The sequence below is a fragment of the Erythrolamprus reginae genome, chromosome 5 (genome assembly GCF_031021105.1).
Source record: "Erythrolamprus reginae isolate rEryReg1 chromosome 5, rEryReg1.hap1, whole genome shotgun sequence".
NCBI classification, from domain to species: Eukaryota; Metazoa; Chordata; class Lepidosauria; order Squamata; family Dipsadidae; genus Erythrolamprus; species Erythrolamprus reginae.
Window position 1 is genome coordinate 83,675,200 of NC_091954.1, and position 13,789 is coordinate 83,688,988.

The following is a 13,789-nucleotide window of genomic DNA, read 5'->3' on the forward strand; positions in this document are numbered from 1 at the left end:
AAAACCGTTTAAAATAAGTTGGGCAAGCAATGGGGAAACAAGGAGACAAATCCATAATCCAAAACTGTCCAAATATTTTATTAGGACCAATTACATGCTACAGAAGAATAACAAGCTTTCGAGTTGAAGAATACCTTCTAACAACAGAAATAATGATTTTCGACAAATGTATCTTTTCTTTTATGTACACTGAGAGCATATGCAGCAAGACAAATTCCTTGTGTATCCAATCACACTTGGCCAATAAAGAATTCTATTCTATGTCAAACTGAGTAAAACAAAAGATCCAGCAGTCATTTACCATATATAATAATCTATTTTAAATGTCTGCTGGATATCTAAATAAACCACCACCACCATCTATAAATTAAAGCACTTTTAACAAGCCTTCATCAATTTTAGGTTTTACTTCTTATTTCTAACCATAGGAAAGACAGACTTCAAAATGTATTGAAGTCGGTAAGTCTTCCCTGGCTGGAAATAAATTTCACAGGTCTCATTTCTAAATACAGTACATGTGTTTAGGATTAAGCTGGTTATTTCAAGAAACAGGACTAGAAAAGATCAACAGAAAGGGAATCATGGATCATGATTGTTAAAATACTAATCTCAAGAGGGGGGGGAGCAAATATCTTCATTTTTGGATCATACAATCTAAAACTGAACCAAAACTGGCTATTTCATTTGTAGTAAATTATACATGAATTAATGAAGTGCTTTGTTTTCCTTCTACTTGCTTATTTCTATATAACTATTTCTTTCTTTATTAATAAACCTATTAAAAAGTTATTTCCAGATGTATTTTTAATCAACATGTAAAACGAATAGATATCCAGATAACTTTCCATTTACAGTTGTTGTTTTTTAACATTTCCCCTCTTTTCCCACACTTTTTTTCTTTCCAGAAACTTTCAGTTACAGAAATTACAATGTTTCACAATGTATTTTCATTGGTACTGCTGGGAAACCAACTGTTTGGACGCACCTTAAATACAATGTGTTCCTGTTGTTCAGTTATGTCTGACTTTATGACCTGATATATAACATTTTGCAAGAACTGTGTCTGTAACTGTTCCTTGAGTTCTTGTTGCAGGTTCATGCGATTGCTATTAGTGAGACTACTTTGTACTATCTAGATATCTCACAATATTTAGTTGTGACGCTCTTAATACTGGCTAAAATGAATCAAATAAGCACAGAGCTCAGGTCTGCTAACATTATTTTTAGATAAGTAAAATTTTAATACTCTACAATCTAGTATTCTCTCTGTGAGATGAAGCTACATTTTGTGAAGACCAAACCACTAGGCTGGCTGTGAGCTCTGGCTATGAGCTCTGGTTTGAGGAAGCACCAGGTTCAAGAAAGCTATGGATATTGAGACCTGCTTCCAGGAACACTGGGACAGCAATTGATTTTTGCCCCAAAGTTTACCATGTTCTTCTGCAAATATGCTTGAACAGAACCCATCAGAAATAAAATAAACTATAACAACTACAAGTTTGGAGGATATCTCCCAACAGTTACAATTGTTGTAACTGTTGATTTGCTGAAATCAGAGAATATTTCAGTAGGTTATTTAGCTAAGTAGTAAGTAAGTTAAGGTGCGCAGTTTCTCCAATTTCACTCTTCACTTTCACTTTTAATATCAGAAGAAGAAAAATACCATAGTAAAGTGAAAGACCTATTTGTTTCTTTCATTGCTACATATGCTTATGGAGGTGTTTTGTAACCAACTGCCTTTACTAATACTTTTTTTTTTCAGATCACTATATCCTTCAGGAAAATATCTTCATTAGATATTTTTCCATATGGCAAAAACACAATTCTTAATTCTGAGTATTGAGTACAGTAGTTGATCCATAGCTGGAAAAAGTGGGTTCAGGACCAATTAGCAGAGTTTGTTACATCTACAAGAATTAATATACAATTCACTTCTTTGTGAAAGGTTTGAAACAAGAATATGATTTATATGTAGTCCATTACTGAAATGTCATCATTACTAATTTACATGCCATAGTTTGTTGTAATATCTTTAAAGCTAAATTGTTTCATTGAGTGGTGTGGTGATTATCATAAGATTATCACTAATGACAATAACTAATTTAGTTGACAAAACATTAATGAATGGGATAAAAATGTTAGGAATTAATCTAGAAGCAAAAATGCATTCATATATTTTTAAATTATGAGTCTATTATATCAGAGAGCAAGGTGGTGTGAAAAGTTGTTTTCCTTGAGAAATATGTACAGTAGTAATACCTATATTTTTCCTCAGTGAAATTACATTATGGAAACATTATATTTCATGTATTTTAAAAAAATAATAGACTGAATTAAGAAGTATCAAAAGATTATTATATTTTAATAATAATCAAAATATTAAAAAGCATTTGTTTTCTGTATATGCATTCCAAAATTCTCTACATTCCCCTGTACATGTGAAACATGTAATATAAATTAAATTTAAGAACATAGTAATTAATACAGATAAACTGTCAAAAACCATAGCATATATTCTCAAATAGCTTTTCTCAGTAGCTCTTGATGAATGAAACTAGTTCACTGGCATATTTGATCTCTAATTACCACTTGATAGACTCATTTCTTTGGTCATTTTGTAGAAAGTTCCATTTATGTCTACAGAAATAAATATTGTGCCATTCATTAATACAAAAGACATAGAGTCCAAGTTAACCCAATTTAACATATTATATTACCTTTAAAGAAATTTAGCATCAAGAATCTTTTAAATTGTATTGTATCTTTTTCTCAAAGGCTTAGGATGGTGCTCACAGTTCTTTCTACTCTAGCTTGATTCCTATAATAATAGATCTGTGAAATTCCATTATTATAGAGACAATGGTTGATCTGAAGTTAATCAAAGCTAGGAGTTCTCGTTTTCTTAATTAACCAATTCTTAATTAACTTTACAAACATAGCAGTCTAGGAATTATCCAAGTATTTTACAGACTTGCATATTTAGCATTATATTATACTACAGACTTGCATATTTATATTGTACTACAGATTTGTATAATTATATTATAATACTGTACAAATAGTTTGTTTCTAAATTGAGACATTAAACTGGCACTGGTGTGTGTGTGTGTATGTGTGTGTGTGTGTGTGTGTGTGTGTGTACAACTCACTCTCACTCCCCCCCTCCCTCCCTCCCTCCATATATGATTAGACATTCTGTAGCACAAAACAGAACTGAAATTCTTTCATGTTTGTGTATAAAGGATTCAGAATGAATCACAATAGAGAAGGAAAAATATATTTTTTACAGTGCTGTTTACAGCCATTGCTTTATTCCTTCACTTTAAATAACTCTATTATGAAATAATCTCAGGTAGTCAGGGACAATGTAAGCAGTGTAATGACACTCCTGAGAACAAATGTAGTTGAGTTATAGAGAGGGTAATGTTTCCAAGTCAGGTATGAGGCCTTTCCCTTGATAAAGTGGGACCATATTACAAACAGATCTCCCACTCCCACTCCAAGGAATTTGTTTGTTAAATGCCTGCAAACCACTGTGATGTTAAAAACTGGAAGATTATGAACTTTTCCCCTCTATTATAAGCTTTTTGTATGTGTATATACTGATATTTGCCCCACCATTTCATAAGAAATGAAGTCGCACTAATATGTTTTAAAATAAAAATAAGATACATTATTTTAAATGTGGAACATAATTCTTTGGTACGCATCTATATCAAGAATCCAAAAATGGGGCAAAATATTGCTCAATTCTGCCATCTATAGGACATTTGAAGTTTTCGAATGCAGTATTTGTACTGCAAAGGTTCTTAATCATAGGAAAACAAAATGTTTGTTCACATATTTTGTACAATGTGATAAGTTATTCTGTGTTATCCCTCTGAATTAAAGAAATAAAGACTATAGGTTTTAATCAGTTTATTTCTATCTACTGTAATTTTCTGCGCAATAACAATAACAATAGACAAAGTCACCCTTTTCAGTCACTTTTATCATTGTGTACAAGACGATAGATCAGATATGGCTGTGTTTTGGTAACTATGAATAAGAATTGAAGGAAAACACACACACACACACACACTGATTTGATAGATGCAAGTCTTTCATATATTTCCTTTTGTTGGTCACATTACTAATCCAAGGAGTTTACCTTTTTACCTTTTTTTTTTTTACCTCAATTTACAACATTTCATTTAGTGACTCTTCAAAGTTGCAACAGTACTGAAAAAGGTTGGTCATTTTTCACATTTGTAACTGTTGCAGCATCCCTATGGTAACATGCTTTGGATGCTTGACAGCTGGTTCTTATGATGGTTACTGGATCTGGACTGGGATCTGGCTGGCTGCTCCAATAATACGAGCTTCACAAGTTGTAATTTTCAAAACAACACTCCTTTTATTTTTCCTTCCACATTGGATCTCGTCATTTCAGCTCCGGCATGTAAAAATGCATTTCCATCTCACAGACTAAGCTACGAAGTTATAATTCTTTCTAAAACAACAGGCTGTCTACTTCAAAACATCTTCTTATCTCTGAGTCAGGTTCACGCTATTAAAAAGCTGTTTATCATGCAATATAAAACTTACCTCTCCAGAGAGATGACATACGCCATCATTTTTGTTTCTGGCACTTTGAAGAAGGCATCAATCTCTTCCGTTAAATTCCGGAAGTGATGTAATTAATTAATTAATTAATTTACACACTCTGAATAACATTACAACCTCTTTCCCTCAATTTTGTCTCTTCTTTTCTGTAACCTTCGGAACTTTGCATTTAACCAAGAACTTCCTTCTATACTTCCATTATCAGAAGAAACATGACTCTGCATGCATTCATCAAATGCCTGTTCTATTTCATTTTCATCCTCACTAGCTTGTTCCACACCTCTTAAATCAGGCTAATTAAGAGCTTGTACATCATCTCCGTGTTCTGAATCTGACAATTCTAAAGGCTGACAGGGAACATTCATAAGAGTTACAGTGTCCTGGGGTCATATGATCACCCTTTGCAACCTTCTGACAAGCAAAGTCAATGGGGAAACCAGATTCACTTAACAACTATGTTACTAATTTAACAACTTTAGTGGTTCACTTAACAAATGTAGCAAGAAAAGTCGTAAAATGGGGCAAAGCTCACTTAACAAATTTCTCACTTAGCAACATAAATTTTGGATTCAATTGTGAACATAAATTAAGGAATACCTGTATTTGCATCCATTGGAAATGTATCCATCCATAATGTCCATCCTACTATAACATGTTTTCCTTCTTTCTATTGAAAGACATGGCTGTACTATTAAAAATGCAGTAAATATAATTTCAATTAACAACCATGTCTATAACCCTAAAATCTACTAGCAATTATCTTTAGATTTTTTTCAGATAATAAATTACAGAAAAGTAAATACCATTAATATGTTACTGTCACTAACACATGTTATATATTCTGAAATTATCTATCTAGAAAGAATTTGAATTGCAATAATAAATTATCATCAGCAATCAGGATAAGTGAACCGATATACTTAAAAACATATCAGTAAACAAATAAAATAATGTCCAAATGTATATAAAAATAAAAGTTTAGAAGGCAACTCTAAAATTTGGTTGTATCTATTTTTATTTTCAATTACATAAAATTTTGGTAAGTCAAGATAATGGAAGGAATTCTTTGGGACTTTGAAAGGAATTATAATTAGAGGTGAAAAATGCTTTTTTCTTCCTTAAAAAAAGATAAATTTAAAAGGTAGAGCATACATTTTACTATTTTTTAACAATAAGCATATTTTAATAGATCTTGGAGTGTAACATATTTACTCATTAATAACTTTTATATATCTATTAAGTAATATGCAAGAACAGTTAAAGAAATGAATGGAAAATTGGATTACTGAGCACAATCTACCTATTATTTTGAAGAGATAAGAATCCTATTAATGTCTTTCCAACAAAATGTCTATTTTTCACTTTCATTTGATTTGCGCAATAGTGAATATTATTGAATGCAAGATGCATCAGGATCTCATATGTAGTTTCCATCCCATGGCCTAACTTCAAAAGCCTAATTTCAGGGTCTGTTTAGAGTTCCCTCTCTCTTCTTGGCAGCCTGTTTCTTAGGAGAGAGATGTTGGTATTGAAAAGGAAGGTGTCTTACAACGTTTAGCCGTAATTACCACCAGCAATGTAGTTTTCTGTATCCTGAGTTTATCCTGAGAAAATGAAAATGTTGATAAGGGGACGATATATGTCTACACCCTCATAATTCAATATTAGTGTACACTGTGGTTTAGACATGTGTATTGTGCATAGTTCTTATGAACTGCCCACTTTCATGTTTGTACAAAAAAAATCACTTTTCATTTATGTTTGTTTGCTGGCATGGTAACATAACCAGATGGCGAGGAATATTAGTTCAACTGAAGAACATCTCCTTCATGACAAAATACGACAGTTACTAACAATTTTCAATTTTTCATGGATACCACATTGGCAAATAATATGGCAATAAATTCATAATTTGGAATGTTATTTTGTTTTGTTTCCCTGATTATAACTTCCTGAATTTGGGAATTAAATCTTAGTCTACAAATTGTTTGCACTTATGATAAATACAATTAATTTCTTGGGTAAGGCAAGGAATCAATTGCTTCATTTTTGCAGAAATTTCTTTGGCAGACATATGCCGCACGAATCCCAGCGACCGATTAGATCCCACAGAGTTGCCCTTCTCCGGGTCCCGTCGACTAAACAATGTCGTCTGGCGGATCCCAGGGGAAGAGCCTTCTCTGTGGTGGCCCCGATCCTCTGGAACCAGCTCCCCCCTGAGATTAGAATTGCCCCCACCCTCCTTGCCTTTCGTAAAGTCCTTAAAACCCACCTCTGCCGTCAGGCATGGGGAAACTGAAATAACCTCCCCAGGCCTATATTGTTTATGTATGGTGTGTTGTGTGCATGTTTTTAAATTATGGGTTTTTAGTTTAAATTATTACATATTGTTTTGCTATTATTGTTGTGAGCCACCACAAGTCTACGGAGAAGGGCAGCATACAAATTTAATAAATAATAATAATAATAATTAAACCATTCAGTGAAAGTCCTTGAACACACGTTGACAGTGTGTCAATGTATAATTACCATACATATTTTTTTAAAAAATTCTAACATAAGTAATTGTTCAAAGTAACTTTGCACATGCTTCCTTTCATACGGCACCTCAGCGAAGACCATGGCTTTGTATGCAGAACAGCTTAAGTTTAATTGCTGGCATCTACATTAAGGAATAGATGGTAGATGATGAAGTACAAGGTCTGAGAAGCTGAGAGCCAATGGCAATAATGCTATAGTCTTAGTATAAATCAGCCAAGTCTTCTAATATTAAATGAGGGTGAATTAACAGGGTGGAGGAGTGCGTGCTTTCCAGTTTAATCATTGACATATCTACTTAAACAAAATATTGTTCATGATATTAACAAAGTAATATTACAATTCTCTTAAGAGTCTTTGCCAATCTGAGCAGACAATACGGTACTTCCTGGATGAATAGTATGATATGGTATAAGGAAGGTTTGTGTGTCCATAAATTATGCTTAGTGATTAATAAAATGGGTTTAAAGGAAACAGATGGCAGGATCTCTCAAGTATCATTCATTGAGAAGAATATTGTATGCCCATTTTCATAATTCAAAAATTGTCATCTCTTTTCAGCTTGGCTTGTCATGGGGATTAGGGAAAGAAGCCCACAAATTTCTAATTGCAGATTGCCATATGAATTCTGCTACAAAAAGATTCATAGGCTTAACTTATGAGCAAATGTTCATGTCATGCATGGCTAATGTCATTATGTATTCATAATCTACAGTTCACTGAATGATAGGGTTAAGTGCAATGGATTCTATTAGTTTCTTGTTTATTACTAGTCTTTTCATATATGGAAATGAAAAAAGGGAAAATTGCCATCAACATACCATTCCAAACTGTATAGAAACATAGAAACATAGAAGATTGATGGCAGAAAAAGACCTCATGGTCCATCTAGTCTGCCCTTATACTATTTCCTGTATTTTATCTTACAATGGATATATGTTTATCCCAGGCATGTTTAAATTCAGTTACTGTGGGTTTACCAACCACGTCTGCTGGAAGTTTGTTCCAAGGATCTACTACTCTTTCAGTAAAATAATATTTTCTCGTGTTGCCTTTGATCATTCCCCCAACTAACTTCAGATTGTATCCCCTTGTTCTTGTGTTCACTTTCCTATCAAAAACACTTCCCTTCTGAACCTTATTTAACCCATTAACATATTTAAATGTTCCTTCTGTCCTCCAGACAGAATGTGTACAGCAGAAATAACTACAGTATATGCAGAAGCACATACACATTTACATATAGTGTGTCCTCAGAGAGGGGTGGCATATAAATCCAGTAAATAAATAAATAAAATATGAATTTTGGCAGTTAAGGAAATGGATAAATATGGCCAACTCTAATAAATTCACAATTGAATGAAACCTAGATTCAAATTAACTGTTGAACTGAAACATAGATACATCACTAGGCTTACTAACACTGGATAGAATATGGGTCCCCAGTATGGTGCCTGGAATGGCAATGTGTCTGCTGTTTAATTCTTACCAAGTCCCCGTCTAACCTAATTTTATTGTTTTAATAGTTTTTAATTAAACACACTGGGAAGCCAGCATGATGCAAAACAAGGTACTACCTTCAAATCTAACCTACCTTCCCAGCAATGCTCCACCAACTGGTTTCAAGTCCCAAAGACAAAGAATGACTGATTTAATGACATTCACTCAAAAAGTCAAATGGCAAGGTCTGGGGTTCTTTGTGCAAAAAAAAATCACCCTCATTTTTATATCTTCAATATAATTTGAACATTGCAGACAATTATGTGTTAATCTATTCTTTAAGACAGCAGATAGATGTTCTTTCAACTTTATCTCCCTCTTGCGATACTTTCCTCTGTTTTCTTATACATACAGATTCTTAGTGGATTCAGTATAATAGCAACTTTGTTAAGATTAGTTCTAAGCAGATTTATTTATTTATTTTTTACTTAGATTTGTATGCCGCCCCTCTCCGAAGACTCGAGGCGGCTCACAACACGTGGAAACAAATCATAAATAATCTAACAAATTTAAAATTAAAAGATTTAAAAGACCCCATATACTAACAGACATACCCACAAGCATACCATATATAAATTAAACATGCCCAGGGGAAGATGTTTCAGTTCCCCCATGCCTGACGGCAAAGGTGGGTTTTAAGGAGTTTACGGAAGGCAGGAAGAGTAGGGGCAGTTCTAATCTCCGGGGGGAGTTGGTTCCAGAGGGCCGGTGCCGCCACAGAGAAGGCTCTTCCCCTGGGGCCCGCCAACCGACATTGTTTAGTTGATGGGACCCGGAGAAGGCCCACTCTGTGGGACCTGATCGGTCGCTGGGATTCGTGCGGCAGGAGGCGGTCTCGGAGATATTCTGGTCCGATGCCATGAAGGGCTTTAAAGGTCATAACCAACACTTTGAATTGTGACCGGAAGTTGATCGGCAACCAATGCAGACTGTGGAGTGTTGGTGAAACATGGGCTCTCGCAGCTGCATTCTGCACGATCTGAAGTTTCCAAACACTTTTCAAAGGTAGCCCCATGTAGAGAGCATTACAGTAGTCGAACCTTGAGGTGATGAGGGCATGAGTGACTGTGAGTAATGAGTCCCGGTCCAGATAGGGCTGCAACTGGTGCACCAGGCAAACCTGGGCAAACGCCCCCCTCGCCACAGCTGAGAGATGTTTTTCTAATGTGAGCTGTGGATCGAGGAGGACGCCCAAGTTGCGGACCCTCTCTGAGGGGGTCAATAATTCCCCCCCCCAGGGTAATGGACGGACAGATGGAATTGTCCTTGGGAGGCAAAACCCACAGCCACTCCGTCTTATCCGGGTTGAGCTTGAGTCTGTTGACACCCATCCAGGCCCCAACAGCCTCCAGGCACCGCCACATCACTTCCACCGCTTCGTTGACTGGGCATGGGGTGGAGATGTAAAGCTGGGTATCATCCGCATATTGATGATACCTCACCCCATGTCCTTGGATGATCTCGCCCAGCGGTTTCATGTAGATGTTGAATAGCAGGGGGGAGAGGACCGACCTCTGAGGCACCCCCAAGGGAGAGACCTAGGAGTCGACCTCTGTCCCCCCACTAACACCGACTGCGACCGGCCAGAGAGGTAGGAGGAGAACCACTGAAGAACAGTGCCTCCCACCCCCAACCCCTCCAGCCGGTGCAGATGGATACCATGGTCGATGGTATCGAAAGCCGCTGAGAGATCAAGGAGCACCAGGACAGAGGATAAACCCCTGTCCCGGGCCCGCCAGAGATCATCCATCAACGCGACCAAAGTGGTTTCCGTGCTGTAACCGGGCCTGAAACCCGACTGCTGGGGACCTAGGTAATCGGCTTCTTCCAAGGACCGCTGGAGCTGGAGCTCCACCACCTTCTCGACAACCTTCCCCATAAAGGGAAGGTTGGAGACTGGACGATAGTTGTTAAGCACAGCTGGGTCCAGGGAGGGCTTCTTGAGGAGGGGGCGCACGAGCGCTTCTTTATAGAGTGATGGAAAAACTCCCCTCCCCAAGGAAGCATTGGTAATCTCCTGGGCCCAGCTCCGCGTCACCTCCCTGCTGGCCGAAACCAGCCAGGAGGGACACGGATCCAGTAAACAGGTGGCGGAACTCACAGCTCCAATGGCCTTGTCCACTTCATCAGGTCATACACAAGATATAGACTTGATAGAAAAAGCAAGCATACATCCCTTCAATGACTGGAAAAGCATTGGGTATCATCAGGACATTTGGTTGACAGGTCTTGGTCTACACTAAGTTAGGAAAAAGAATTGTCTGTTTCTGCCTTTTATATCTTTTCATTTCATACAATATTTACATTCCATTTTCCAGCCTGGAAAATGCCTGGTGTAAAACATTAGTGCCTATGTACTACAGCAACTATGTCAAATTTTGTACAGTGGTACATCTACTTAAGAACTTAATTCGTTCCTTGACCAGGTTTTTAAGTAGAAATGTTTGTAAAAGGAAGCAATTTTTCCCATAGGAATCAATGTAAAAGCAAATAATGTGTGCAAACCCATTAGGAAAGAAATAAAAGCTCAGAATTTGGGTGGGAGGAGGAAGAGGAAAAACAGGAGGAGGACAGTCGCTGCCGAAGAAAGAAGGTGAGGTGAGGGTAATAAAAAAAATGCCCAGGGCAAAGGGAGCATTTCTTTTCTCTGGGTGATGGCAGAGGTTTATTCCCTCTCCAAGCGCCCAGAGAAAGGAAAATGCTTTGTTCGCTCTGGACTGCCAAAACCTCCTTAAGTGTCGCCAAAATGCTCCTCTGGCAGCCCAGAAAAGCCCGAGATGGCTGGGATTAAAGGGGGAATGGCAGGAAACTGGCCAGGCCTTCGTGCCACTCTCAAAGTTCCTGGGAAATTTTCCCCGGCTCAGGATTCTTAAGTAGAAAATGGTTCTTAAGAAGAGGCAAAAAAAATCTTGAATACCCAGTTCTTATCTAGAAAAGTTCTTAAGTAGAGGCTTTCTTAAGTAGAGGTACCACTGTATATACAAAAGATGTAAGAAGCTTCTGCAGCTTCACAAAAACTGTCCAATTTATAATAACATACAATTTCCCAATCTGGTTGAAATAGTTTTAGAATATTAATATGGACTGAGGAATAAGGAATAAATATGTTTATATATTTAATTGGAATTTTTAAGAAATCTTGATTTGAGATTGAATTGAAAAAATTGAAAAAATGGGCTTTTCACAACTGAATATTTGAACATATTCAGTTGAAAAAGAATCTTGTTCCTCAGCAGCATATATTGCTGAAAAGTACACTACAAAATACTTACCTAGAAGTGCATAAATATGAAGTAGCTGTTCATTCAGCACTCCTTGACTCCTCTAACAGATAATGTAATCATGTCATTATTTATGGAGACTCTCAGTCATCCAGGTCATGATTATCCCAAAGCTGCTTTTTCACAAGGCAACTGGATTTTCTGGTTTTTTTTTTATTTGAAGACATTTCGCTTCTCATCCAAGACGCTTTTTCGTCTCAGGCTGGATGGTGGGGAATAGAAGGGTTTATACTCTTGGCAGACAGCTGGTCATTTGCATTCTTTTAGAGAGACCTTCTGGCTACCTGGAGGTTTATCTGTATCATCAGGATCACCTGAGTGGTGCAAATGAGTGTGGAGCCTTCTTGGAACTGTTGACAAGACTTCGTTGTAGATTGGAGATAGATGGTGTGGTATCCCTCCAGGTGGCCTCAATGACTCTCTAAAAGAATGCAAATGACCACTGTCTGCAAGGAGTATCCATTCTCCACCATCCATCCAGAGCTGAAGTTCTTGGATGAGAAGCAAAGGTCTTCAAAGAAAAACCAGAAATGCTTCTTATTTCCTTTTTATCATTTTATTGCAGCAATGCTGGTTCATATCTCTGTCTGTGCATTTGTATCTGAGCATTTATTGTTAGACATCACTATAGACATGTTGTGATTCCGTCTGAGGCCCCTCAGGGAACGGCTGATCCTCTGCCGGCTTCCTGCTCAGAGGGGGAGGATGAGGAACAGGAGGTTCAGGCAGACGGGGAGGAGGAATCTCAGGCTGAGGGAGAGGGAGGACAGCCAGAGTCCCCCGAGAGGGAGCTCTCCCCAGCAAGCAGCCTGGATTCCTTAGATGAAAATGCACAAGCAATAATCGATCTCCGGCAGAGAAGAGCAACACAACGAAGGGGACAATTAGCCAGGTACTTTCAGCACTAAAGAGGCAACAGCTGGTTTTGGGTGTGGTGCTCTCTGGAAAGGCTGAAAAGGCAGACCCACCCTTCCTGGCTTGTGGAGTATTATCTTTGGGAGTCCTGGGACCTGGCTGTGATCTTTGGCGTCTTGGAATTCTGGTTTGTGACTTTGAATACTGAAACCTTGGGGGGAAAAGGTGTGGGTCTTATTCTCTACAGTGGTGGGTGTGCCAGCAAGAAGTCTGCTGTATTGTCTGGCCATCAGGACTCTGCTGTGAAGTCTCATAGCCTGCCTGTTGGGAAGAACAGGTTTTTCTCTGTGTTTATTTTTCAAACTATAAAGTGCTTTTGCTTTTACCAGCGTGTCTGGCTGCTTTTTCCAGTTGGTGTTGAAGTCTGGGGGCACCCAGACAGAACAAGACATATAAATTCGTATGTACATAACTACTACTTCTGCCTGCATGACAGATTTTCAGGGAAAACCAAGGTATAACATTATTTGGATTAATTCACTTTCTGTTAATCTTTCCTTCTCTGAAGACTCCATGTCTTATTACATGGAAAAAGCAGCAGGAAAACCCTGTAATAAGTATCTCATATTAACTACAATAGCATTATTATTATTATTATTATTATTATTATTATTATTATTATTATTATTACTATTATTATTATTACTATTATTATTATTTATTAGATTTGTATGCCACCCCTCTCCGTAGACTCGGGGCGGCTCACAACAATAATGAAACAATATACAACAAATCTAATATTTAAAAGTAACTAAAACCCCTTATTAAAAGCGAGACATACACACAAACATACCATGCATAAACTGTATAGGCCTGGGGGAGATGTCTCAATTCCCCCATGCCTGATGGCAGAGGTGGGTTTTAAGGAGTTTACGAAAGGCAAGGAGGGTGGGGGCAATTCTAATCTCCGGGGGGAGCTGGTTCCAGAGGGTCGGGGCCACCACAGAGAA